The following is a 7,570-nucleotide window of genomic DNA, read 5'->3' as shown; positions in this document are numbered from 1 at the left end:
AGTTGTCGAATAAAAGTAAAGCAATTAGTTACAAGGCCCTGGCAGTTGATAAATCATACCGCTATCAGCAGATACTCTGCAACTACTCGGATGTATTACGTGTGCCTTTCGCAAAGCAAAGCCATTGTCGAAATAGATGTTGAAGATTTAGCTGATAGGCTGATGTGCGTTTGTCCCTGATTATCCGAATGATACACGTCCTAGATCAGAGGTCTCAAACACGCGGCCCGCGGGCCGCATGCGGCCCTCGAGAGCATTTTGTGCAGCCCGCGACGGCCTTTTGTAATTTCAAGGATTCAACAATATATTCAAGTGCCATATATCTATTTTAGATATAGGAACGTAAGTTCACCATAAAACTACTATAAAAATCACTGAAATTTCAACTAACTCCACTATCACATCACTTTGTAAAGCTACCACGCGGCAGAAGACCAGCTATTACGTCACATGACCCGTTGATGATTCGTGACTGAAAATTGTGATTTGGTTTGTGCGACCTTCTCGTAAAATTACTCGATTTCGGATTGACTGGGTGATTGAATCAAAATAAGTCGATTTGATTCGGGTCAAACGTTAAAATACAAGTAAGGGAAGGACTTGCGACTCGGAACGGTGACTTGATAATCCTATGGACTCAACAATCTATGAAACTGTCATGGAGAATAGTAATATGTCAAAAGGTTGTAGCTTGCGTTGCGTAGCGTACATAGTTATCTAATCAGGTCAGTATGGCAACCTGTGGCATTCTGTGACCCCGTGAGGTATAGTTGGTTACGTGCCGGGTGTTGTTTGTTCTCTTTATCCATGTTATTATCGGTGGCGAGTAACGTAGTAGTACGCTTTACAGATGTAACACTAATGAATTCTGCGCCGATTGGACATTTCTATTGCATGAGTTCCTAACCAGGTTCCGTAGACCCCATCGGGGTACGAAGCACCACATCAGGATGTACGAGATGCATTGTGGAATCAGGTCTATTTGCTGTGGAATATTTCCTTGGGGAATTTATTCAACTGTAATATATCTTCGTGTTATGCGCAATTTTATGTGAATGGGCGTTCTGATTTTTTTGTGTAGGTAGCCTCTACCATCAGAAGTGGTGTTGAAAATTGTCAGGGGCTACAAGAAATCTCATTGGCAGCACAAGGGGTACGACCGCGAAAAAAGGCTAAGAAGCAATGCTATTACTATTGCTCAATAATGATTATATTTAAGTTGTTATAGATATTTTTCAATAAATAATCGAAGGCAGAATCTAACGCTGATTTAATTTGACTTTGGCATGACACTATACTCTATGTCTATACTTATCACTGCTATATCAAAACCAGGATTAGGCTACACCGCTCAAATATTCTGATTTTTTTCCGTGTCAAGCGTGGACAATACAATAGTAAATTACATTTCCACGATGTTTGTGGAATGCCTGTCAGCAAGGTCCCGTCAAATAAAGCCTACTTGGAAATTATATATTGAATATCCCTATTATCGATGCTGCGGCCCGCGGCGTCATCGTAAACTAGGAAATTGGCCCGCGAGCACATTTGAGTTTGAGACCTCTGTCCTAGATCCTGACAAACCGTAACCATAATATCTATCAGATATCAATTATCTGTCAACTATCAGCTGACTGCGATGTAACCCCCGGGCTTCAACGAAATGATAATTAAAGTTATTTTAGGTCGCTTGCAACCCGTATCGATATCGCACTCTGTGGTCACTATTGATGTCATGAGCGGTCTCGCTGTTTTACGCCGCACTGTGACTTTGAGTGTATAGAATTCTGCTCTAATCACGCTATTTTTGTTTCCCATTCACTCCTTGGGTCGATACGATTTAGTGGATTTAGCGGCGCTGGAGACATGGTCGGATTATCTACAAATACAAATCAAGATACACTCACATATATCTAGATTCACAAGCCTATTGGCGCGGTACGACGTTGTATGCCCCGCCTCCGTAACCCGGTTTTGCTTATCTGATGAAATCATACCGATGTTGATATTTCGTGCCATTCTATCGGATGGTGAACGACCGTATAGGTTCATTGGTTCAAGCCGTAGTACGGAGGATTTCATATTCTCGGATTCAAATCAAAGTCCCCATCAAATAATGGCTGAAGTTGGTTCAAATTTTCTTAAATGGCATTGTTTGAAACGCTGTTTAACACTGTTTTAAAACACGTGTGGTTTTAAATGCAATCCTAGATGCATGGCGTTTGCTTTCGTGAAATACCGACTATTATACACTGAGCAGGGCATAGTATGGTACGGTATGATATATGAAAGTATAGTGTGGTATGAAACGAAATTTCGGGATGGAATATGGAATTGTGCAACTATGGTAGGGTATGAAATTTCCCATCTGGGTATATGGAATATTTTTTCAATAATTTTTCCATACTTTGACAGTTTTGCCATAACCTTGACAATGATCAGGCTTTCGATTTGTCAAATTGCTTTCATATCTCAAAAAACCGCGCTCTCTTTATGTCCATTTCTCAAATTGCAATTAATGACTCACCCATCCCGGTCAACATCTTTTGGAAGACAACAAAGTTGCGCAACGCGCATATGAAGGAAAATTAGATTATTGATAATTATTCCAATCTAAATGCCGTAAAACGTATGATGTTCGACCGCTGTCGCTTTATAACTTGCATTTCGCTTATCGTAACATCCACCACTCCGTAAACTACCAAGGGAGTTTTAAAATCGTAGACTCTGACACTGTAGAAGTTACATAAATATTATCAATTTGTTGAACTTGGAAATAATTTTCTGCGCTTTGATGGGATGATCATCATGCAATATACATTTGACATAACCATCATTGTAATTAAAAAATATGTGTTGTCGCAAAAAGATTAAGTGATATGGAATTATATTGCTAGATCTACTCTAATGCAGTGTTTGCCAACCGGTGGGAATTCCTCCTCTTGTGGGAATTCAAGGATTTCTGGTTGGGAATAAACTCACTTAATTAATAATCATGTATAGGCTAATATGCTTTACATTATTATCCTCGTTTATTAAACGTCTGCATGATGTGCCGATCGTAGCTCTAATATTTGTTAGCTCATTTCCAATTCAGCAATTCGTATTATCAGAGCCTCCGATTCGCGAGAAGTGACTGGACACGACAGCGGCGCGCGATCTCCCGCATATAGGTTGTTGTTCATTTGTATGCGAAATACTGTAATTGAAATCATCTGATTCGTTAGTATAAGAGTTCATTCATGGGAGATCGCGGACTCGATAATTGATAGAATAGTTCAGGGGCGGGCAACTTTAGTCGGCGGGCTGGATATAGGAAAATTAAGTACTTGGCGGGCAGGATTGCTGAATCGATACATTATTCGCCCATTTATCCACATATACTAGGAATATATCGTATTTAACGAATGTATTTTAACGACAGCAATGTCGCTTCAAAGTCATTTCTCGCCGATAGTGACGAAGACGATGTGGATTTGAGAATAGCATTGTCATACAAGTGTCGCAATGTCTGCTTTCATCTGATCAATCAACACACTATGCAATCCCTAATTAAGATTTCATGGCGGCCGATAAGCCCGGTACCCCAAATTTACCACGATATCAATTCACTAGGGTTGAGTAGGTGACGAGATAGCGTCGTTGTTCAACTGTGTGTTTAGGTAATCTCGACATTGGGTTCATGCGGCCTGCGTCCTCTACGAAATTTGAAAAGTGGCCCACGACCCGTTTTGAGTTGGCGACCCCTCTGGCCTAAGCGGTGTCTTACAAAAGCCTTGAAGAGTGCCGTCCTACAAGTCGGCGGTTACGGACTCAGAAATGAGAAATAACAGCCTGGTGAAAATAACTATTGCATTCGACAAACACCATGATTACCACAAACGACATTAGGGTAAGTCTTCTCGCTCCACGAACTTACGCGTAAGCTCCACTCTCGCACGCTGCGCAATGTGCGCACTGCGCATACACGTAGGCCTATATCAGGGGTGGCCAACCTTTTTGCCATTCACGGCCGCAATTACTACTCATGTAGCCTACGGCCGCATTCCAAGGCATAGTTGTAAAGAACTAAAAGGACGCCGAATGCTCATGTTAGAGTGCTGTCTATATGTCCATTTCTGGTGAACTTCGGACTAATCTATATAATCATATAGGCTTGCTATGCGCACCAAAATCGCAAGTGGCCCCTTGCCAATGGTGATGTCACGGGGCTGTCCATTGTCGCGCGAAGCGCGAGAATGTTTTCTTATTTACTAATGAATTTCGTGTTTGATATCAAAAGTTATATATATTACTATCAAACATTTATCCTTTCTCAGCCCATGGATGTGATCAGATTCGATAGGGGTGATTTCGAAAATGTAGGGCAAATTATAATGATTACGCATCTTCGGGTGGGTCTATTATTATTAGTCACTTTCTGACATGCTGTTATTTCTTGACCTCCCATCGGGATTGACGGTATAGTGAGGGATAGCCTACCTACACGATTCCGAGTTGGTATTTCTATATGGGCGCATAATTTTCCTCTGCTGTTAGACTCTGTAACGGGGGCTATAATTGCTAAGGCCCTATTATATTAATATTGAAAATGAAGTTATATTGGATCGCGCGCAGCGCGAAGAAAATTCCGAGATTAATAAAATCCATCAAGAAATCGGGAGTCAATTCGTAAATTCCAATTGCATGTCGACGGCCGCCAACGCATACTAATTGAATTACGTGTCCACGGCCGCACAAATTTCCTTCTGCGGCCGCATGCGGTCGTATGGCCGCCGGTTGACCACCCCTGACGTATATAATAATATACAGTCACTAAAATGTGACGTAGTAAGCAAGTAGTGGGGAATCTCGGCAGACTTGGGGCCGCTTGCCACATTATCATGTAAGATGGAAAGCTGTCCGCAGGGCCGGACAAAATCCCTTCGTTGGCCGGATCCGGCCAGCGGGCCGTATGTTGCCCGCCCCTGGCATAGTTGGTCTTGTTGCAGATGGAATGACATATTTATTTCTTTTCGAGTTATGGTAGCGTGCGAAAGGGTAGCTTATGGCAACTTATATCTTCCATACGCATAAGTTCGTCAACACCAGGAAGTTTATCTTAACCATTTAAACATGTAATTTGATGCTACCTCGCTCTATTTGAAAAGATTTCAAACCCTTCCTATTTTGCTGTCCGCTTACACATACATTTTACGGAGGTGCAGCATTGCCGTTAACGGTTACCAGTTCAATACTCATTAGTTTTATTGCATGTTGTTCAATTCTGGGGTGTTAACTTTCACCAATAGCAATAAGTCGTTAAAAAACAAAGTCTTACCATATATTATTGGAGGGACCAATTTTGACAGGTGTGAATGCAGATTTCAGCATGTGAGGAATGAAGAAAAACTATTGTCCGTTGTCTTCTAATTTGACAATACCTTTGTTTCATGTAATTTTGTAGATGATGTAACAGCTAGCAGTGCTTTACACTAAATTTACATCTCATGAGATTCGAATCCCGTGTGTGTATTATACGTTCCATCTCCGATGATTAGGCAACATTGCTGATGACGTATGATATAAAGAAAATGAGGATATCATTGGTGCGCCAACGCTGTTTAAATGAATATGTAGGCCTACATCTATAATAGTCTACAATAACATCTACAATTGAAACGTCGGAACATTTCCACGCATCAAAAATAGAATATCACTTGAGAGATGTGCAGTTTCGAAAGTATTAATAAAGTATAAAATATAAAATTGGGGCGGGCGGGCGGGAGTATGGACGATTTCCATTCCATACTATACCATACCATGCCCTGACACTAAGGACTCAGGAGCAAGTCTCCTTATAATTTAGAACAGTGGTTTTCAACCGGTAACGTCCAAGAATTATTTGGTGGACCAGCGGACCTTCAAAAATTGAAATCAACACAAAATCTGATTACGAAAAAATCAGTGACCTTTGGTGAGGTTCTTGAATTGTGAGGCATATTTCCTTTTAGAATGAGATTCGAAAATATACGAAGCCGAAAATGCTAGCTGATTCAGCTGACGCCTTTTTTCCTATCACATTTGCATTCTCCATTCGCGGCGTACGCCAGAAGAAACAAGTTACTAAGTATCCACAACTGTATAAGGACCCATCATCCCAGCTACACCAGCAAGATAAGGTATTTTCTCTGCATTACGCGTTGTCGTCCGAAACTTCACAATTTATACTACACGTCACATTGTACCGTCGGTTTGCGAAATCGATGGCCGATGGCGTATTGTTTCACTGCGGTTTTGGCATCATTAGACCAACAATCGGTGCGGCAGAATGGTTTGTGCGTCACATTATATTTTTTTCACTGCTGTGTCTTTGTACATAGCAATCCGATTTCGCATTCACATAGCGGGCTCTGGTGCGATTACATTATGGATATTTGTATTTACAGAATTAGTGCGACAATAGCATTCGCTTGAAACCAGTCATTATAAATTTCGAGCCCGGGTTGCTGTTGCATCACAAAGCTTTGCGAACGGCGATCGGGAAATGCAGCATTGCAGCCCCAATCGCCGCGACAATCCGCAAACAATTGCAGCTATGCGAGTGAGTCAATGTGATGTCAGAACCCCTTTGTCTTGGATGTAATTGGCGAATTACTTACTCTCCGCTTTCTCATTCGTAATCATCTGTTTCGTAAATATTAATTCTTGTCTCTTTGGATTCCCGGATTGTCGATCAATGCCGCTTGTCGTGAGTAATTGACTCGTTACTCGTAGTGTCAAGTGCGAGGGGTTGTGTTTCGATTACGTTACGATTACTTCGACGACTTGCTGAGTGTTATAATACCCCATACCCTAGGGCAGAGGTTTCAAACACGCGAACCGCGGCGACATTTTAGATTTTTTATCATGTTGACAATATATAAGTGTCACATGTATATTTCCGGTTATAAAGCGACAATTCCCTCTTAAATTGCTCCGAAAGCCTGAAAGTATTCATCAAACTTCACTATCAAATCAAATGCAAACGCTACCATGCAGTGGAAGATTCACTATTTCGTCACATTTCCAATTCACGATGACAAAACCTGACCCTTAGACGATTCGTGACTGAAATTTGTGAGTTGGACTCGGACGCGAGCTTTCTTAGAATTACTCAGACTCGGGCTAACTCGATGGCAAAATGAAAATGACTCGAGTGGACTCGGAGTGATTCGGAATGCCGTCATATGCTTATCAGAAGTATACCCGAATCCTGGATTGAAATTACAATGCTCATTTGCTCAACCTAAAAATGTTTTGATATCAGATCAGTCTGTTTTATCAATCTGTTAAATTCAAAATAGTCATAGTAGCTGCAAAATTATAACCCGATAGCTTTTATGATGGCATCAGACATTTGTCCACCCATATGGTTTCTATATCTTATAATTAATGTATATCAAGTACAACAACAATTCTATTCAAATAGGTATAAATGTGATAATTGTTTTTGTGCCAGGTCTAAATTGATACAAGAGTAAATCACAGTCTGACTATGTGTGATTAATGCCAGTCTGCTGGATCGGCTCACTTTCAACGGGACAATTCA

The sequence above is a fragment of the Botryllus schlosseri genome, chromosome 8 (assembly GCF_051294905.1).
Source record: "Botryllus schlosseri isolate E-star chromosome 8, Bs_hap1, whole genome shotgun sequence".
NCBI classification, from domain to species: domain Eukaryota; kingdom Metazoa; phylum Chordata; class Ascidiacea; order Stolidobranchia; family Styelidae; genus Botryllus; species Botryllus schlosseri.
This window is presented reverse-complemented; position numbering follows the sequence as displayed.